We start from the raw sequence: 19,752 nt of genomic DNA on the forward strand, positions 1-19,752 counted from the left end.
CACCGTGCACTGTAGTTGAACCACCAGGTTGTCCACGAGCCAGGCAGGTGCTGGCCGGAGGACAGGGGCTCCTGGCGGGTGGACTCTAAGGCACCTTTGGCGAGTTTCTGGCAGCCCACGGGGCCATCAGGTGCCTCTTGCTGACTGCCTGAGGGGCTGGGCTGTCTCTGGGCGGGGGAGCCAGTGCTCGTGGAGTGAGCACGCATCTCCCCGACTGGGTCCCTCCTGGGGCCCGTGCCCCGGCCTCCCTCTGGGCTGCCCCTGTGCGAATCCTCCGCATCTTTCCTGGCTCCCTTCAGACCCCCCTTCTGGGAGACAGTCCTGACTCCTGCCTGTGAGTTCTTCCTTCCTCCCCTGGAGGCCCCGACACAGAGCTCGCTGAGCGTGGACGGCACCCTGTCCTGAGACGAAGGGAACCGCTTCCTCCCCAACTGGAGCCGAGCCTGGCCCACGCCGGAGCCACGCACGGAGCCGAGCCTGGCCCACGCCGGAGCCACGCACGGAGCCGAGCCTGGCCCACGCCGGAGCCACGCACGGAGCCGAGCCTGGCCCACGCCGGAGCCAGGCACGGAGCCGAGCCTGGCCCACGCCGGAGCCAGGCACTGGAGCTGGCGCTGTGTGGGTTCTGGAGCTGAGGGCTGTGGAACACGTGAGTGAGGAGTGGGTGCCGAGGCTGTGGAACGCGTGAGTGAGAGTGGGTGCCGAGGGTGTGTTCCCTTTGGGAAAGCTGGCCTGCTGGGAACGGGCGCGGCCGTGGAACTGAGTGGTGTCTGCAGGTAACCGCAGCCTCCCAGGTCCTCTCCTGCGCTGTGGCCAAGTGGAGGGGACGGGTGGGGCTGGAGGGGACCCAAAGGTCCCGAGCTCAGCAGGCTGGGGGCCTGGGGACAGTCCCTCCGCATCTCCCGGCCTCTGTTTCCTCAGAAGTAAGACGGGGGTGCATCAGTGCAAGGGCAGGTCCCCCCAGGGCCCCTCGGCTCCTGCCCGGGCTTGGTCACTCGCTGCGTCCATTGCTGGCTCAGCCTGGCCCCGGCTGCAAGCCCAGCACCCAGGTCCACTCCGTGGGCCCATGGAGGACCAGCTGTTTCCCCGTTCTGGTGCCTGAGTGAAGCCTTGCTCCCTGGGACCAGCCAGGGCTCGGGTCACGAAACCCCCAAGTCCAGGGAACTGGTCCTACATGGAATGAGCTCGGGCCGGTTAGAAACAGGATTCCGGAGGAGCACAGGTCAGCCCCTCCCTTGGTGGGCACGATGCCCTGGCAGCCTGGGAGGGTCTCACGTAGGCCAGCCCAGGGCCCCCTGTCGCTGATCAATCACCTTGACGGTGTGGCCCCTCCTTCCCCTTGCTGCCCTGGGAGCGCACCTGCCGGTGTATTCCAGGGCGCCCCAGGAAGGGCCAGGCCGTCATGCACACGAGAGGATGTCTAGAAAGCTTTTTTTTTTTTTTTTTTTTTTGACAGGCAGAGTTAGTGAGACAGAGAGACAGAGAGAGAGAGGTCTTCCTTCTGTTGGTTCACTCCCCAAATGGCCGCTACAGCCGGTGCTGCGCCGATCCGAAGCCAGGACACAGATGCTTCCTCCTGGTCTCCCATGGGGTGCAGGGCCCAAGCACTTGGGCCGTCCTCCACTGCCTTCCTGGGCCACAGCAGGGAGCTGGACTGGAAGAGGAGAAACCGGGACAGAACCAGCACCCCGACTGGGACTAGAATCCGGTGTGCCGGTGCCACAGGTGGAGGATCAGCCTAGTGAGCCATGGCACCAGCCAAGAAAACTCTCTTTTTTTAAAAGATTTATTTTATTTACTTGAAAGACAGAGTTGTAGAGAGAGGTAGAGACAGAGAGAGAGGTCTTCCATCTGCTGGTTCACTCCTCAGATGGCCGCAAAGGCTGGAGCTGTACCAGTCCGAAGCCAGGAGCCAGGAGCTTCTTCCGGGTCTCCCACGCAGGTGCAGGGGCCCAAGGACTTGGGCCATCTTCCTCTGCTTTCCCAGGCCATAGCAGAGAGCTGGACTGGAAGAGGAACAGCCGGGTCTCGAACCAGTGCCCATATGGGATGCCGGCGCTTCAGGCCAGGGTGTTAACCCACAGCGCCAGCCCTAGAAAGCCCTCTTTACACCACTGAAGACCCTCGGGCTGGAGAGTCACTCCCCAGTTTCCCGCCCCCCCTCCCCACACACACACACGTGGGAGGTTCCTACAAAAGGCCAAGGTGGCACCCACGGCATACAACGCCAAGGTGGCACCCACGGCATACAAGGCCAAGGTGGCACCCACGGCATACAAGGCCAAGATGGCACGTGGATCCCAAACCTCAGAGTCCACGGGATGGGGACAGCACAGATGTGGGGAATCCACGTCTGAGGCACCCGGCGTGGCCAGTGGCCCCGGGAGAGAGCAGTGGCAGGCGAGGAGTCCAGAGGAGTGGGCTGAGGGCTCACCAGGAGTCATCTGAGCAGAGCCCTGGCAAGGTCTCCTTTGCCCTGGGCTCTGCCTCCCACAAAGCCTTCCCCACATCTGTCGTCTCGCTGACCCTCGCCAGAGACCAGGAGGTAGGCAGGGCGCCCATTTTACAGACTGGAAGACTGATGCTCGGGGCACCGGGTCGGGGACTGCAGGCGCTCGCACACCCTGAGGCAGAAGAGAGCAGGTAGGTGTGTAAGCGCTTCCCCTGGGGCTGGGTGGTCTTGGGCGAGTGGCTGAAGGACAGGTTGGTTTCCTAGAGAGGAAAGTTACTCCTTTTTTTATCATCATTTGAAAGGCAGAGGGACAGAGATCTATCTGTCCGCTGGTCCGCTCTCCAAACGCCTGCAACAGCTGGGGCTGGGCCTGGCCAAAACCAGCAACTGGGAGCTCCGTGGGGGGCAGGACCCAGCCACCTGGGCCATCACCTGCTGCCTCCCAGGAAGCTGGACCGGAGGCCAGGACTCGAACCCAGGCACTCTGCTGTGCAATGCAAGCATCCCACGCAGCCCGGGGTCAGCTATGCCAGGGACCTGTAACGGTCACTGCTGGAGAAGAATTGGACAGAAAAGAAGGTGGACAGCCCCTGAAAGCCTACAGCAGCAGGCCAAGCTTTTAAATGTGCTTTGTGGGTGGGGCAGCCAGCCCAAGCTGTCTGCACTGGTGGGCGAGGCGTGACCAGGGTCTGCTCTGAGCTCAGCCGGAGGTGATGTGAAAGACGCAGGGAGACTGAAGGCGGGGCCGGTCAGAAGGCAAAGGCCATGACCCCTGAAAAGGGGCCTGGCCTCGAGGACGAGACAGGAAGCAGGTGCCCAGCCCTGAGGAGGCGGGAGGGGCAGTGGAGCCTGTGGGGGCAGGGTGTGGCAGTTCTCGGGTGGACGCAAAGTCGCCGTCAGCGTTAAGCGGCAGGTGCCGCTCCCCCGAGAAGGCACCCTCAGGTCCTGGTTCTGCGGAGGGAGGTGCAGTCATCCCCACTTCACAGCCGGGAAGACCGAGGCTCACCGTGCACACCCGTAGACGGGGCGGCCGCCCGTGCTAGGCCCGGGAGCAGTCCCGTGTACGCCTCCTGTCCTGGATAGCAGGCCCCTTTCACGTTTAAAGGTGCTCCAGGGGGCAGGCATTCAACCTCACAGTTAAGACACAACTTCCCGGGGCCCGTGCTGGTAGCAGGTGGGGCCCCCACCTGCAGTGCCGGCATCCCATGTGGGCACCAGTCTGAGTCCCGGCTGCTCCACTTCCGATCCAACTCTCTGCTGTGGCCTGGGAAAGCAGAGGAAGATGGCCCAAGTCCTTGGACCCCTGCACCTGCGTGGGAGACCTGAAAGAAGCTCCTGGCTTCAAATCAGCACAGCTCCAGCCATTGCGGCCATCTGGGGAGTGAACCAGCGGATGGAAGACCTCTCTCTCTGTCTCTCCCTCTCTCTGTAACTCTAGCTCTCAAATAAATAAATGGAAAAAAAAATCCCAGGTTGGAGCGCGGAGACTGATCCCAGCTCTGCTCCTGACTCCAGCTTCCTGCCGATGCTGACCCTGGGAGGCAGCATGCTGGCGCGGTGATGTCCCGTGGACACTTCCGGCCCCCATGGTGTGCCAGTGACTGTTGCCGTGAGCCCGTAAGGCTGCGGGGATGGGGCTCCTCCCTCTGGTGCACAGCTGAGCCGCGCAGTGGGTGCGGGGCAGAGCCTGGCCCCTTAGGGAGCTGCTTGTACGGGCTCAGCTGCCTGCAAAGCACATGGGTGCGTCTGGAAGCAGCCGCCCCAAGGGGCCTCAGGGGCTTTGGAGGGCTTGGGGGAGAGGACCTGCCAGCCATTGGTGGCCACCCCAACCCTGGAGGCTGGGACCATGGCTGAAGAAGGGGTGGGACCCCCGGAGCAGCGTGGGTGAATCAGACCCTAGCTGGCAGACGAGGGTGGGGAGGTAGGGAGGGGGGAGCCCCAAGTGCCGGGGGTGAGGCCAAATTGGGTGAGTGGGGGAAGGAAAGGCAGGTTGGGGGCCAACAGTGCCACCTGCCCCGGTTCCTGGGAGGCCCCGGGGACTGTGAAGACCCTGTCCCTGTGTTGGGGCAGGCAGGTGGTGGGAGTGAGTCCTGCTCCCCCCACCTCGGCTTCCCTCCCGCACTGGGTTTCAAGTTCACAGCCCTCTGGAAGCTCAGAACGTGACCGCGTTTGGGAGTGGGGTCTTTGCGGACGTCACCATCGACCCGGAATAGGCTGGGCCCTAAACCACAGGCGCCAAGGGGGCCCAGGGAGATTGTCACACGCAAACTCAGCCAGCGCCAAGGGCTGTGGGCAAGCTACGCCGGGTGCTATGGGGCAGGGAGCCGGGCTCTGCCTTGGTTTGGGACTTGTGGGTGCCAGAGAAGTGAGCGGCACATGGGCGCAGTCACGGCCGCCCCAGGAAGTGCGTGCACTCCTCCTCTGTCATCCCTGCCAGCTTCATTTGACTGCACCTCCTTCCCAGCCCCGAGCACGTGGGGAGGTGAGGCTGGGCCCGCTCCCCACCAGGGCCCCGAGCAGCTGCATCCCCGGCCTCCCCTAGACTTGCCCGTCCCCTTCTCTCCAGCGGGCCCTCTGGATTCGGTGATAGGCGACGCCGACCCTCGTCAGGCCTCTGCTCCGTCTTCCAAGCCCTACGGCTTCTCCGTGCTGGCTGGCGCCGCAGGCGTGGGAAGCTGAGCGCGATGCTTCTGCATGGGTCCAGTGCTCATTTCCCTGCAGTTCATGGGAAACGGGCAAGGACTTTAAAAAGATCTTTTATGCTCTGCTGGCTGGAGGGAGCAGAATGCTCTGTGGGTTTTCCGTGGTCGGTTTGCGAGTTACTTTGTGGTGTGAATTCCTTCAGCAGGTGTCCTCGGTATACAGTAGGCGCACAATAAGTGCTGGTGGTGGTTGTGTGCAGAGAGAGCCCTGTTGGAGAAGCAGCAGTGAGGGGGCCCTGGAAGCTGCCCTGAGGTGCGTGTCGCCCGCCCCCACCCCACACTGGCTCTCTGAGTCCGGTGACCGAGCCACAGTGAATCGTCCCAGGGGAGGGACGAGGACTCTTCTCTTTTCCCCGCCCCCTGCTCTCACCTCCCCACCCACACACACACACTCACAGGGAGACAACCCTTCCCACCTCATCCACTTAAACTCTTTTTTTAAAAAAATTTATTTATTTATTTGACAGGCAGAGTTACAGAGAGGCAGAGAGAGAAAAGACCATCCGCTGGTTCACTCCCCAAATGGCCACAATGGCCAGAGCTGTGCCAACCCAAAGCCAGGAGCCAGGAGCTTCTTCCAGGTCTCCCACGTGGGTGCAGGGGCCCAAGGACTTGGCCCATCTTCTGCTTTCCCAGGCCATAGCAGAGACCTGGATCAGAAGAGGAGCAGCTGGGACTTGAACTGGCGTCCATATGGGATGCCGGCACTGCAGGCAGAGGCTTTACCCGCTATGCCACGGCGTGGGCCCCAACACTTAAACTCTCTAAGTCCACGCTCTCATTTTACAGCTGGAGAGGCCTCAGAGAACCTCAGCTGCGCTTGGAGTCTGTGGCAGGAGCAGGGATCTAACCTCCGCTCCGCTCTCTCAGCCCTGGAGCAGCCATGAGGTGTGGGGCCACCACTCTCCTGCTCCCAGGGCAGACATGAGCAATCAATCACAGCTCTCTCCGTGGCTGAACTCAATCTGAAAATCTTTCTTTTTTGTGTGTGTGTGTAAGATTTAGTTATTTGTTTGAAAGGTAGAGTGGTAGAGAGAAAGAAAGAGAGGGAGAGAGAACTTCTATTCCCTGGTTCTTTCCCCGAAGGGCCACCGTGGTCAGGGCTGTGCCAGACCGAAGCCAGGAACCCGAAACTCCATGTGGATCTCCCACACAGGTGGCTGAGGTCCAAGCACTTGGGCCCCCAATTCTGCCTTCCCAGGTGCATTAGCGGGGACCTGGGTGGGGAGTGAAGCAGCCGGGACTCGGATCTGCACTCCGACCTGGGGTTGTAGCAGGCGGCAGTGCGGCACAGCTTCCCGGGAGCCACGACCAGCTGCTCAGCTCGCGCCGGTCCCAGTCACCAGCCCAGCTGTCCCCCAGCAGGTGCTGTCCGCCGGGAGCCAGAGCGTCTACGGTGCCAGTGCCAGGCTTCGTGGGCCTCTCTCTGCCAGCGAGCAAGGGGCTTGCTCCGGGCTCGCCGTGCCGTCTTGGGGGTTCTCTCCAGGCAGTGCCCACAGTAAGAAACACACAGTAGTGGCACAGGACCCGCATGCACGTGTGGACAGAGGCACTGGAGAGCTCCCTCCATGCAAAGTAGCCAGCGTTTGAACGCTTCCCTTCTGTTTCCATACGCTGGCCTCAACGGCTAACCTGGCTTCCTGCCCACACGTGGGATCGTTCTTTTCTTTTCCTTCCAATTGTAGAAGGTCTTACTTGCATTTTGCTAGACAGCTCCCCAGAGCTCCCAGACAGGATGTCAAGTTCAGGGCTGGGTCCCTGCCAGCCCCACTGACAGCCTGCGGTGGACGGCACACGGGAGGCCCAGGCCGCACCGTCCACTGCAGCAACCCTGGCCACGTCACGTGTGACTCCTGGGCGCTTACAGCGTGGCCGGTCCACACTGACGGGAGCTCGGAGTGTGACCGTGCGCTGGTTTCTTGTATTTTTTTCCCCAAAGAAACTTTTTATTTAAGGAACAAAAACTGCATGCGTTTCCTAAGCACAACTTTAGGAATACAGTGATCTCCCACCATGCCCACCCTCCACCCCTCTCCCACCTGCCTCCTCCCTCTCCCACTCCCAGCCCCATTCTGCACTAAGATCCATTTTCCATTAACTTTATACACAGAAGACCAACTCTAGACCAACTCTATAATAAGAGTTCAACAATTTGCATAGTAAAAAAAAAGCCAAAAACCAAACCAAACAAAAAACCCTGTTCCTCAACAGTGGAGACAAGGGCTGTTCAAAGTCATTGCATCTTGAAGTTAATTTCACTTTTTTTTAAATAACTTTAATGAAGCACCCAAGAATGATACATCTTTTGGGAGCACTTAGACATAATTATAATACAACTCACTGAGGACAGAGGTCCTGCATGGGGAGTTTGCGCACAGCGAATCTTGGTGTTAATTTAACAATCAACACTCCTGTGTATGACATCAGTGATCACCCGAGGCTCTTGACACGAGCTGCCGAGTCTAGAAGCCTTTTGAATCCACAAACTCCATCAGTCTTTAGACAGGGCCATAAGCAAAGTGGAAGTCCTCTCCTCCCTGGAATCGGCGCCCATACGGGATGCTGGTGCCGCAGGCAGAGGCTTTACCTGCTACGCCACAGCGCTGGCCGTGGCTTTGAAACTCTGAATGTCCTAAGGAGTCCCAAGGCCAGCATTTCCCCACATAACCTCTTACCCCTCTGTATTCGCTCCATCATGACAGGATTCCCTGGGCACAGGTGACAACAACCCATTGCAGGGTGCTGAGGTTCCACTGGCGGGGGACAGCAGCCGATGGCTGTATGATACTGTCCATTGGCAGGTGACAGGCTTCCATTGGTGGATGACTGGGGCGGGGGGCATCCACAGGTGACGGAATTCCATTGGTGGGGGCCGGCGCCGTGGCTCAATAGGCTAATCCTCTGCCTTGCGGCGCCGGCACACCGGGTTCTAGTCCCGGTCGGGGCGCCGGATTCTGTCCCGGTTGCCCCTCTTCCAGGCCAGCTCTCTGCTGTGGCCAGGGAGTGCAGTGGAGGATGGCCCAAGTGCTTGGGCCCTGCACCCCATGGGAGACCAGGATAAGTACCTGGCTCCTGCCATCGGATCAGCGCGGTGCACCAGCTGAAGCGGCCATTGGAGAGTGAACCAACAGCAAAGGAAGACCTTTCTCTCTGTCTCTCTCTCTGTCCACTCTGCCTGTCAAAAAAAAAAAAAAAAGAATTCCATTGGTGGATGACCAGGGGCCATCCACAGGTGACAGGATTCCACCAGCAGGTGCTGTGTCCCATTGGTGAGCATAAGGTGGTGGCCTTGTATCAGGAAGGCACAGACTCCAGTCCCAGCCCCCTGGGGCCATAGGCAAGTGAGCCAGTAGCTGTCAGACCAGGGAGGAGACGGAAGTGTGGCATGGGTCTCAGGAGGGGGTCACCTGAGCTGTGGCCAGGGCCCCTCTCCACCAGACGCCGCGTGTGTGACGTGCGCCAGGCTTTGGGCTGGGGACACCAGTGAAGCAGCTCCAGAGACTCCCCGAGCCGGGAGCTTGTCCGATGCCACCTACTGAGGGCAACAGTGACCCCATCGCCAAAGGCCAACCCCCTCGTTCTGCCACACTGGGGCTGAGGGGTCCTCGTGGGAGTTTGGGGACACGAACTTCTGTCTGTGACGATCGCGCTTCTTCCCGCTGCCCCACATGGAGTGGGCCGGCTGTTCTCATGTCCCCTGGCCTTGCCTCCTGGCTCCATCCTTGGCATTCATCTGTCCCCTCCCCCAGCCCCTGGCCCAGTGCCTCTGGTAGCTCCAGGCCAACAGCATCCCCTGGGCTCCCTGCAGCAGCTCGGAGCCACCCGCCGGTCCCCAGGGGAGCCTCACACCCCTCTCCTCCCGGGGCACCTCTCTGGTGACCTTCTCACTGTCCTTAGGATGTGGTTTGTCCCCTCAAAAATTCCTGTACTGGAAGCCTTGCTCTCCAGTGTGGCCGTGTCCAGAGGGGGAGGCACCTTTAAGAGGCGGAGCCTGGTGGAAGGTCCGTGGGTCCCTGGGGGTGGCTGGGATCCCCAGGCAGGGATCCTGGTGCCTTCTCCTGAGAGGGCTGTGAAGGAGCGACGCGGCCATGGCTTCCCTCCCACCGGCCCCCTGAACACGCGCCGTTCCCGCTGGCCCTGACCCCTGACGTGACACACCAGGGTGCCCATGGTGACTCCTGGCTGACAGTGAGGATGCTGAGGCCCAGGTCTGCAGCCCCCAGCAGCTGGAGCCTCAGTGTCTTCCTCCACTTTCTAAAGAAACAGATTTACTTATTTGAAAGGGAGAGAGAAAGTCTTCTATCCACTGGTTCACTCCTCAAATGGCTGCAATGGCTAGGGCTGGGCCAGGCCAAAGCCAGGAGCCAGGAGCTTCTTCCAGGTCTCCCACGAGGGTGCAGGGGCCCAGTTACTTGGGCCATCTGCTGCTGCTTTCCCAGGTCGTGCAGAGAGCTGGATGGGAAGTGGAGCAGCCGGGATCCGTATGGGACTGGGGGGAGGCAGGCTTGGTGACGTGGTGACACGCAGTTAAGCTGCTGCTTAGGGTGCCTGTGTCCCACATCAAGTGCCTGAGACTGAGCCCTGTCTCTGCCTCTGCTTCAGCTTCCTGCCACCGCACCTGGGTCAGCAAACCTCTGCCATCCACGTAGGAGCTCCAGAGCTCCCGGCTCCTGGCTTTGGCCCGGCCTAGCCCTGGCTGTGGCAGACATTCGGGGAGTGAATCAACAAATAGACGATCTCTCTCTCTCTCTCTCTCTCTCTCTCTCTCTCTGCCTTACAAACAAAAAAATCTTTAAAACAAACAAACATCCTTTGAGGTTAACCCCATAACAGGAAAAGTCCTTGGAATTCCAAAGTCTTCTCACCATTGTCCCTGGCTACTGTTTGGTTCTTTGCTCTTCAACTTGAGGCTGAACTCCAGTAACATAAAGGCAGGACCCAGCCTCCGTGTGTCTCCCTTAGCCAGGATGTCCTTGCCTGCTCTTCATCCAAGGGACTTCACTGACTTCCGCTGGTCCTGACGAGGTTCTAACCAGGGAGGAGCAGGTGTGGTCAGAGAGGCGCCCGCTGGCGCCAGCGGAATGCTGGGAGCACGCACCCCACCTGCGACAGGGGACGGCACTATCTTCCCTAATTAACTCGGCCGGGAAAGGATAATGAAGGGGCATCCAGGCCTCCACGCAGCATCGGGAGACACGGATAGGACTGGCTGCTTGATGTCGAGTTAAAACGCATTTGCTCAGCACTGTAGGGGCCCAGGCCCTTATCAGACCCCAAGAACCCCCAGAGAAGGCAGAGCCTGAGCCAGAGGAGGGGCTGCAGTGGCCAGAGAGGGAGCCGGGGGCCCCTGCCAGTGGGGAACAGTGGGGAACCAGGGCCACTACCACGAGGCTCCAAGACCGGGACCGACTCTCCAGGCTTGGAGAGAATGATGGGTCAAGAGAACTCCACAGAGGCAGCTTCAGGGGGCGGAAGAGGAGGAGGGGAGAGACACAAACGCTCCGAGATGACACAGGTTTGTCTCCACCACGGGCCGCCAAGGTGATGGCGGAGCCAGTGGGGACTGCAGTGCCAGGCGCTCCCAGGACACGCCGGGCAGGGGGCAGAGCCAGGTGTCTACGGGGCTGGAGCTCGGGAGCCTGCACAGAGGATCCGTAAGGGCCTCTCGCGGCACTGCAGAGAGAGGGCTGCGTGGCAGGCGTGCGTCGGGCATCCCTGGCAATGGGCCAGATGACTGAGAGGCCTTTAGAGGTGGAGGGGCTGGCACGGGTGAGGGCAGACACCCGGGCTGGGCAGCAGGACCGGAGCCGGGCGGGAGGTCATGGAGCAGCTGCCACGGCTCAGCTGCGGTTCTGGCTCCGGCGGGCCAGGCACGGTCAACCTCGTCCCTGCCCTAGGCTGCCCCAGCTTCCCTGAGCTGCAATAAGCGGAGGTGTTGGGTGAGTCGGGCTCCAGAGCTGTTGCCAAACCCACCGCTGCCTCCCGCCCATCTCGAATCTTTGTGGCTGGATTTTTCTCCAACGAGTCCAGCTGGAGCGAAGTGCAGCAATACGCCAGCCAAAGCGGCCTAGAAGTCCGGGTCCTTTGTTGACCAAGCACAGGAACCCAAAGCAGAAGCGCCCCCCTTCCCACCGACTGCGTCGTGAGGCCATCGCTGGAGAGGGGAAGGTTCTGGAGTCAGAACAGGACTTCTCCCATTCTGTCTCCACATCACGTACACACGTGCACACGTGCACACACACACACACACACACAGGTCCTCACACAAAGCCAGCCTCTTGCCCGCACAATGACCCCGGGCAACTCACCAACAGGCTCAGTACCTGTGTCCTCCTGTGCAGCCCGTGAGAACAGGTGCACGATCAGAGGGATTGTTAACGTCGCCGAGATGAGTGACCCTAGGGGAGAATTGGAACCTGGCCTGGCAGACAGGAAAAGCTAAAAAAAAAAAAAAAAAATTCAGTTCTGGGGCCGGCGCTGTGGTGCAGGTTAATCCTCCACCTGCCTTGCCAGCGTCCCATATGGGCGCTGGTTCTAGTCCCGGCTGCTCCACTTCTGATCCAGCTCTCTGCTGTGGCCCGGGAAAGCAGTAGAAGATGGCCCAGGTGCTTCGGCCCCTGCACCCTCATGGGAAACTCGGAAGAAGCTCCTGGCTCCTGGCTTCGGATGAGCGCAGCTCCAGCCGTTGCAGCCAATTGGGGAGTGACCAGCAAATGGAAGACACCTCTCTCTCTCTCTCTCTCTCTCTCTCTCTCTCTGTATGTAACTCTACCTCTCAAATAAATAGATAAAATCTTCTTTAAATAATCAGTTATTACCAGTGCTGGCATCCCATATGAGCGCTGGCTCAAGTCCCAGATGTACCGCTGCTCCCTGCCGATGGCCTGGGAAAGCAGCGGAAGATGGGCCAAGTGCTTGGGCCCCTGCGCCCACGTGGGAGACCCAGATGGAGCTCCTGGCGCCTCGATTTGGCCTGGTGCAGCCTGACTGTAACGGCCAATTGGGGAGTAAACCAGTAGACAGAAGAGCTCTCTCTTTCTTTCTCTCTCTCTCTTTCTCTTCTCTCTCCCTGTCTCTTTGTAACTCTGCCCTTCAAATAAATAAATACATCTTTAAAGAATAAAATCCTCGCCCTAACGGGATACAGCAGCAAACGTTTCTACCCACAATTCTGTGCGTGTCCGCTTCCACCATCGCCCTGGTCTGCTGCACCCACTCCTCTCTCTGTACTGAGAAACTTACTGCCTCCCCCATAGGACATCTGCCTCCTGTTGGAGTGTTCTAATGAATAGTAGGCCTGGCTCTGCAGCCTCGCAACTAACAGTCAGGACCTTAAAATGATCCTGTTCCTAAAAATCCATGAAATAGCTTTGGAAGCGCAGGGTCTGCGGGCTCCCCCCAAATCTCCGCGGTTTTCTCTGGGGCAGGGCTGGGGGTGGGGAGGTGAACAGCAGGGCAGGGTGACCCCATTTTGCTCATCCCGGGACTGAGGGGGTGGGGCACAACCTCGGCCCATCTTAGCCCCAACACGTGGGTGGCTCCAACACTTGCTCACTTCCTCTTCCGGGGCAGAGGTCACCGGGCTGTGTGTGTCATGCATTTGCAGGGTTTCCGTGACCCATTTGATCTGGGGCCATGCCGGTCAGGATGCTGCCCGTTCTGCACGACCGACCTTACCGCACACCCTAACCTCTACTCACCAGAGGCCCTTGGGTGTTTCCATTAAGAGAGTGACTGATGGGGATTTGCCAGGAGTTCCTGCTGGTGGCTAGGGAACCGAGGACCGCTGGCTCGGCTCCCGGCGGCGGGCAGGGGCGGCCCCTGCTTCCGTTTCTGCAAATAAGCCCTGGAGCCACACGGAGGCCACAGGGATTGGGGAGGCTGTCCGGGGTGACCCAAGCAGACCGCTGGGCCACTCCGCTCTGCAGACCTCTCACCCACGCTGGGACGTTGGGAGGGAGCCTGCGTGGGAATCATCTCTTTGCTGTTAGGGAATCTGAGACCCCTGGACACTAAGTGGCCAAGTTCACCTGCCACGTCACTCCCCCCACCCCCAACGGGGGCCAGCTCGGGGGCAGGGAGGGCCTGGCCAGATAGAAGCCATCGACCCATGCGGAGCCTGCTCGTCAGGGTCCCAAGCAGCCCCGGCCCCAGACGAGGCCAAGGGAAGCCTCGTCTCTGGCCGCGCACCAACTCCCGCTTCTCCCCTCTCGTGCCCTGCAGCACCCCGGGCCACGCTGGGGCTTCCCCGGGAGAGTTGGGAGGCAGGTGGTGGCATTTGCAGCTGCTATTTTCATGCATCCGTCTTAGTCACTGTGGGCAGCCCAGAAGTCAGCAGAAAGCCCACCCACTGCCTGGGGCTGGCTGTTCCCCACTCTCCCACCTGCAGGAGGACGTGGCGGGAAAGTGTCCCTTCCCCACAGCCCTGTGAGGGTCGGCGCTGTGGCACAGAGGTCAAGCCTCCACCTGCAGGGCTGGCGAGACCTGGCGGCTCCACTTCCAATCCAGCTCCCTGCTAATGAGCCTGGGAAAGCAGCAGAAAATGGCCCAGGTGCTTGGGCCCCTGCACCCCTGTGGGAGACCCGGAAGAAGCTCCTGGTTCCTGGCTTCGGGTCAGCACAGCTCCGGCCTTTGCGGCCACTTGGGGAGTGAACCAGCGGATAGAAGACCTCTCTCTCTCTCTCTCTCTCTCTCTCTCTCTCTGTAACTCTGCCTTTCAAATAAATAAATAAATATTAGGAAAAAATAGGATTTTAATTTCAAGAGCTTATAGGCCTACTCTCATATTTCCTTTTTGTTTAATTTTCATTACTTGAAAGAGAGAGAGGGAGAGAGAGAGAGGGAGAGAGAGAGAGAGAGAGAGAGAGAGGTCTTTCATCTCCTAGTCTAACTCCAGGAGTTAGGCCAGGCTGGACGCAGAGTTGCAGCACCTCGCGGCCCCGATCCCCGGGGGAGGGAGGGAGGGAGGGACGGCCTCTCACTGTGCCGGCCGTGCTGGCTTGTCTTCTCCAGGGTTCTGGAGGTGCAGTTCTGAGAGCAGTGAGCCAGGCCGGGTCCTGGTGAGGGCCCTGTCCCCCGTGGGCGGGCGGGCGCCACCCTCTTCCTGTGCCCTCAGGTGACAGGCGGGAGGCAGTCTGGGGCCTCTCCTCCCTGCGGGGCTCTGAACCCACCCCTGGACTGCACGCCCGTGACCTCAGCGGCAGCCCATCGCTGCCCCAACATCCTGCCTCCCGCTGCCATCGCGCTGGGGGCTAGGGCCTTTTGTTAGCCATTCCCTGCCCCTCTCCCGCCCACAGCAAACCCCTGCCTGTGCCTCGGTGACAGACGGGTCCCCAGAACCAGTCCAGGGTCAGCCACCAGGGCCGCTTCAGTGAGGAGCTGGCCAGGGAGTCTGGGTTTTACTCTAACTGAAATGGCAGCCTGTGAGAGGGTCTGTGGATTTTTCTCTTTCGCATATGTATTTCCTATTTCACTAATTCAAAAAAAAAACATTTTATTTATTTGAAAGGCAGAAAGAGACAGAGACAGAGAGGTGTTCACCCTGCAAAGGCCTGCTACAGTTGGGGCTGGGCCAGGCTCAAAGCCAGGAGCCTGGAACTCCACCCGGGTCTCCCGAGCAGGCGGCAGAGGCCCCAGTCCGCAGGCCAGCATCGGCTGCCCCCCAGGTGCCCATCAGCAGCGAGAGGAGAACTCAAACCCAGGCACTCGGGTGTGGGGCGAGGGAGTCTGGGGCGGTGTCGCGGCCTCTGCCAAACGCCCGCCTCCTGTTTCCGCGGCTGCTGCTCTCACAGGGTTGTTCCTTCCTTCTGTCTTTCTTTTCTTTTCTGTTTGAGATTAATTTATTTATTTGGAAGTCAAAGTTACACAGAGAGAGAAGGGAGGAAGAAGGGGGAAAGAGAGAGGGAGAATCTTCCATCTGTTGTTTCATTCCCCAAATGGCCGCAATTCTCGGGGCTGGACCAAGCTGAAGCCAGGAGCCAGGAGCTTCCTCCAGGTCTCCCACGTGGGTGCAGGGGCCCAAGGACTTGGGCCACCCTCCACTGCTTTCCCAGGTGCATTAGCAGGGAGTCGGATCGGAAATGGAGCGACGAAGTCTCTAACCAGCGCCAGTATGGGATGCCAGCATTGCAGGAAGTGCCGGCTCCACTTTGTCTTTCAAATAAATAAAAATAAATCTTTTTTTTTTTTTTTTTCAAAGAAAGGCAGAATGAGAGAGGGACAGGAGGGGGAGAGAGAGAGGCAGAGACTATCTCAGACAAAGATCTTCGATCTGCTGAACCTAGAACTCAATCCAGGGCCACCCTCTGCCGCCTCCCAGGTGCATTAGCAGGGAGCTGGATCAGAAGCAGAGGCGGGACTCGATCCCAGGGCCTTGCAGACGGGGTGAGGGTGTGCCAGTGGCAGTTTAACCCACTGCGCCCAGGGCTGCCTGGGTCCCACCAGATGGAGAGTTCCGGTGGCTGCACGTCGTGTGTGTTTAAAACCACTGAACCACATGCTTTACAATGGCCCAGTACATCCTGCCTGCGTTACCTCCGGGGTAGGGACGTGTGACTCTGTGGTACCGAGGCAGGACCCCATAAAGGGTACAGGTGGGGAGACCGGCTTCCCCCAGACAAGTCCCGTCTGGGCCAGCTCCCACCCCGGCCCCACGTGTGAAAGCCTTGGGTGCGACGTGGCTTCTGCAGGAACTACCCGTGGCACGTGGCTCTCAGCGTCTCTCCTCCGCAGCCAGCAGGCGCTGCGCTGGGCTCCGGGGCTGCAGAGGAGGACCAGGGGCTCACAGGACCATGTGTGGCAAGGTGCTGCTCTTGATCCAGACACCAGAGCCCCCTGGATGAAAGGAAAGGTGGCCAGATCTTCCCCGAGACCCCTAGCTTCCACCCTCCGGCGTCCTGGCGGTGAGAGCCCTGCTGGCAAGAGCGCGTTACACAGGCAACCACGGAGCGGCAGCACGGGGCCGGAGCCGCCTGCGACTGTGGGCTTTTTTTTTTTTTTTTTTTTTTTTTTGACAGGCAGAGTGGACAGTGAGAGAGAGAGACAGAGAGAAAGGTCTTCCTTTTGCTGTTGGTTCACCCTCCAATGGCCGCCGCGGCCGGCGCGCTGCGGCCGGCACACCGCGCTGATCCGATGGCAGGAGCCAGGAGCCAGGTGCTTTTCCTGGTCTCCCATGGGGTGCAGGACCCAAGCACCTGGCCATCCTCCACTGCACTCCCTGGCCACAGCAGAGGGCTGGCCTGGAAGAGGGGCAACCGGGACAGAATCCGGCGCCCCGACCGGGACTAGAACCCGGTGTGCCGGCGCCGCTAGGCGGAGGATTAGCCTAGTGAGCCGCGGCGCCGGCTGACTGTGGGCTTTATCTGAGGCCGTCAGGGTGGGCTGCTGCTCTGTTCTGTTCTGTTCCACACCCAGATGGCCCAGGCTGCCAACTGCAGATAAAAACATAGCTACACCCTAGTGCAGGGCTCCCTGCTTTCTGGCTGCTGCCTTTGTTTTTAAAAAAGTTTTTTAAAGATTTATTTGACAGTCAGAGTTACACAGAGACAGAAGGAGAGGGAGAGAGAGAGAGAGGTCTTCCACCAGCTGGTTCACTCCCCAAGTGGCCACAACAGCCAGAGCTGCGCTGATCTGAAATCAGGAGCTTCTTCCAGGTCTCCCACGTGGGTGCAGGGGCCCAAGGACTTGGGCCATCTTCTACTGCTTTCCCAGGCCACAGCAGAGAGCTGGACTGGAAGTGGAGCAGCCGGGAGTGAGCCGGCGCCCATACGGGATGCTGGCACTGCAGGCAGCGGCTTTACCCGCTATGCCATGACACCGGCCCCTCTATCAAACTCTTTATTCCTGACCATACACCACTCAATCCGATGCCCCTCCCACCCTGAGGATCCTGCCCTGACCCAGGTGAGGCTGGGTTCCCTGTTCCGTGGCCTCCGCGGCTGCCCCATGCTCTCCGAGAGTGTCTCTCCCACTGCCGCTCTTTGACTTCTCTCCTCTCCTCTCCTGGGTGGCCAGCACCTTGGGGATAGCAGCTGTCCTGGTGTGGCTGCCCTGGCCCCTGGCCCTGGCCCCTGCCCTGCAGAGCAGCTGGCTCATCAGTGCACTCGAGATCCTCCGCGAGTGCTGAGCCAGGGGGCAGAGACGGGAGGAGGAGGCGTACAAAGGGAGGGAGGGGTGGAGGGAGAGAGGCTGTACAGGGGACACAGGGAGTCGGGGAGGGGCAGGTAGGATGACAGAAGAGGAGGAGGAGCAAGAGGGGATGGCGAGGAGGCGGACCTTCCTGAAGATCTGGGTTCCCCTGTCTGCGGGCTGGCCTGGGGCAGTGGGACAGCCAGCCACATGCTGGCTGGCAGAGTGGGGCTGCCCTGCAGTCTGAGCCCGTGGCCAGCCGTCCACCCTCCCCCGCCCTGGGGAAGGCGCCCTTTGGCGAGGATCTGGAGGGACAGGTGGCGGCGGCAGCTGCAGCAGGCTCCTCTTGGCCGCAACTCCCAGCTTGGGGCTCTTCCGTGTCCTTGAAGCGGCAGGAGAGGAGCGAGGGAAGAAACACGGGCCCCTGCCCCTGGGCTCGGCGGGCTCGGCCGAGCCCCTCGGGTGGACTTCACGGTGCTTGGGAAAGACACCAGGGGCACATAGCCTCTGCAGGCGGCCAGTGAGGACACTTCTGCAGCCAGAGCCAGGACCAAGTCCCTTTGGGACAGTTCTCCTGGACCTTGGGGGCTTGGGGACCCTGGTCAGCCCCGGAGCAGCCGGAGTCTTGCGACGGCCTCTCTCTCAGGTCGCTCCTCTCCTTAACACTGCGACAAGGAGGGGATCCTGCACCTCCCTCCAGCACCGTCCCCCCCCCCCCCCCGCACATCCGTAGGAGCCCCAGGCAAATGCCCCAAACCAGGAATCCTGAACATTCCACAGCTCCCCTTCCCCGCCCGGGTTGTCTTTCCATTTTTCTTCTGTGCCCCTCAACTGCAGACTGCATTCCCGAGGGTTTGCTCCCCCAGTTCTGCTCCTCTCTAGCCCCCTCCCCCTACCTCTGTACAGGGAGCGCCACGCAATGACTCACGTGGGAGCCAACCCCACGCCTCTGCCACAGCTCCCGGTCCTTGAACTTCTCCCCCGTGAGCCTGGAATCCCCCTGCTCCCCTATTTCCAAGGCCGTCTCACCCCAAGGACTCCTGCCCCAGCGCACGCTGCCATCTTGCCTCCTGCTGGCCCCTTGTCCAGTCTAGTCCCGCCCACCACAGCCAGAATCCCAACGGCCGTGCAGGTGAGGTCACGCCTCGGAGACTCAGGCTGTCCCCAGATTCCACAGGTGCCCCACGCCCCGGGCCCTGCAGACTTGTTCTGCTCCCTGCTCCCCTCCGTCCATCGCCACTTCCACCCGGCCAAGGGCTTTCTTTCCCGTTTGGTGCCGACAGCAGCCCTGGGAGGTGGGCTCCGTGAGCACCCCCACTTTGCTGGTGACAAACCTGAGGCCAAGAGGTGGCGCGCTTAGCAAGGGGGCTGCTTTGTGAGGCAGCAGGGCAAGCTGAGGTTTGCACGCTGGCACCTCATATCAGAGTGCAGGTCGCGTCCCTGCTGCTCCGCTCCTGCCCCAGCTCCCTGCTCATGCACCTGGGAAGGCAGCGAAGATTCATGTGGGAGACCCAGATGGGGCTCCTGGCTCTGGCCTGGCCCAGCCCTGGCTGTTGCCATCTGGGGAGTGAACTAGCACACAGAAGGTATCACCTTAGCAAGGTGGTGCAGTCAGTAGGTGGCTGAGATGAGTGGAGAGATCCACTCCCAGGTCCTCTGCCCCTACAGCCCCAGAACCCGCGGGCACATAGCTGCCCCGCCAGTGTGGCTGCTGCCCGTTTAGCTGTACAGATGGTTTCTGAGGCCCGGTGATGGGCCCTGTGCAGTCGTGGGCAGGGGACACCACGAACACCAGCCACTCCAAGGTCTCTCCCGACCCGCCCAAACTGAAATCAGGTCTTGCTGGCCCCCTTCCGCGTAGGACCCCAAGTGCCTTCTCCACCTCCTTATCACAGTTCGACACTTTCGGGGTTCCCTCACTGGCTGTCTCCTGTCTGTATTGTAAGCCCCAGGAGTTGGGCACAGCCAGCCCAGGGCCGACAGTCTACCTGCCTGGTGTATAGCAGGCACACAACGAATGAATGAATGAATGAATGATCAAACCTCCCCACAGCCCCATGCAGAAATCAGCAATGCATGGCGCTGACGGCTCCAGCTTCCCATTGAGTGCTCACAGCAGAGAATGCTGGGAAAAGTGTTTAGGGAGGCTGCAGAGGTGGTGAGCACCGGTGGGTGGTTGCCCACCACGGCGCAGGCCAGAAGCTGCTCGCCCGTCCTCAGCCCTGGAGGCCGGGGCCAGGGTGCGTGGGTCTTTTCAGAACTTCTCCTGTTCACGCGCCCGGCCAGAGCCTGCAGCCCAGCCACGCAGGCGGCTCCACCGCCGGGGACGACAGTGCTGCTGCTGCCAGAGCCCTCCGTGTGGCCCAGAGCTGCTGAGGCACCAGGAGAAGCTACTCCAGAGAGACGCAGGCTTGCTCAGTTCAGTTGTGAAAACTTCTGGTCTGGGATTGGGTGGCTCCACTGACTGGAATC

General features: G+C 60.4%; 1 long non-coding RNA gene across 1 annotated transcript in view; it reads right to left on the minus strand.

The window, feature by feature from the left end:
• Window positions 1-9,929: 9,929 nt before the first annotated feature.
• LOC149123654 (uncharacterized) overlaps window positions 9,930-19,752 on the minus strand; it is a 56,400-nt gene continuing 46,577 nt past the window's right edge. Inside the window, exon 3 of the long non-coding RNA XR_016216386.1 lies at window positions 9,930-11,592. This is a non-coding gene — a long non-coding RNA (uncharacterized LOC149123654). The remainder of the gene's footprint in view (window positions 11,593-19,752) is intronic.

The sequence above is a fragment of the Oryctolagus cuniculus genome, chromosome 11, assembly GCF_051225735.1.
Source record: "Oryctolagus cuniculus isolate XC-2025 breed Fujian yellow rabbit chromosome 11, ASM5122573v1, whole genome shotgun sequence".
Classification (NCBI taxonomy): domain Eukaryota; kingdom Metazoa; phylum Chordata; class Mammalia; order Lagomorpha; family Leporidae; genus Oryctolagus; species Oryctolagus cuniculus.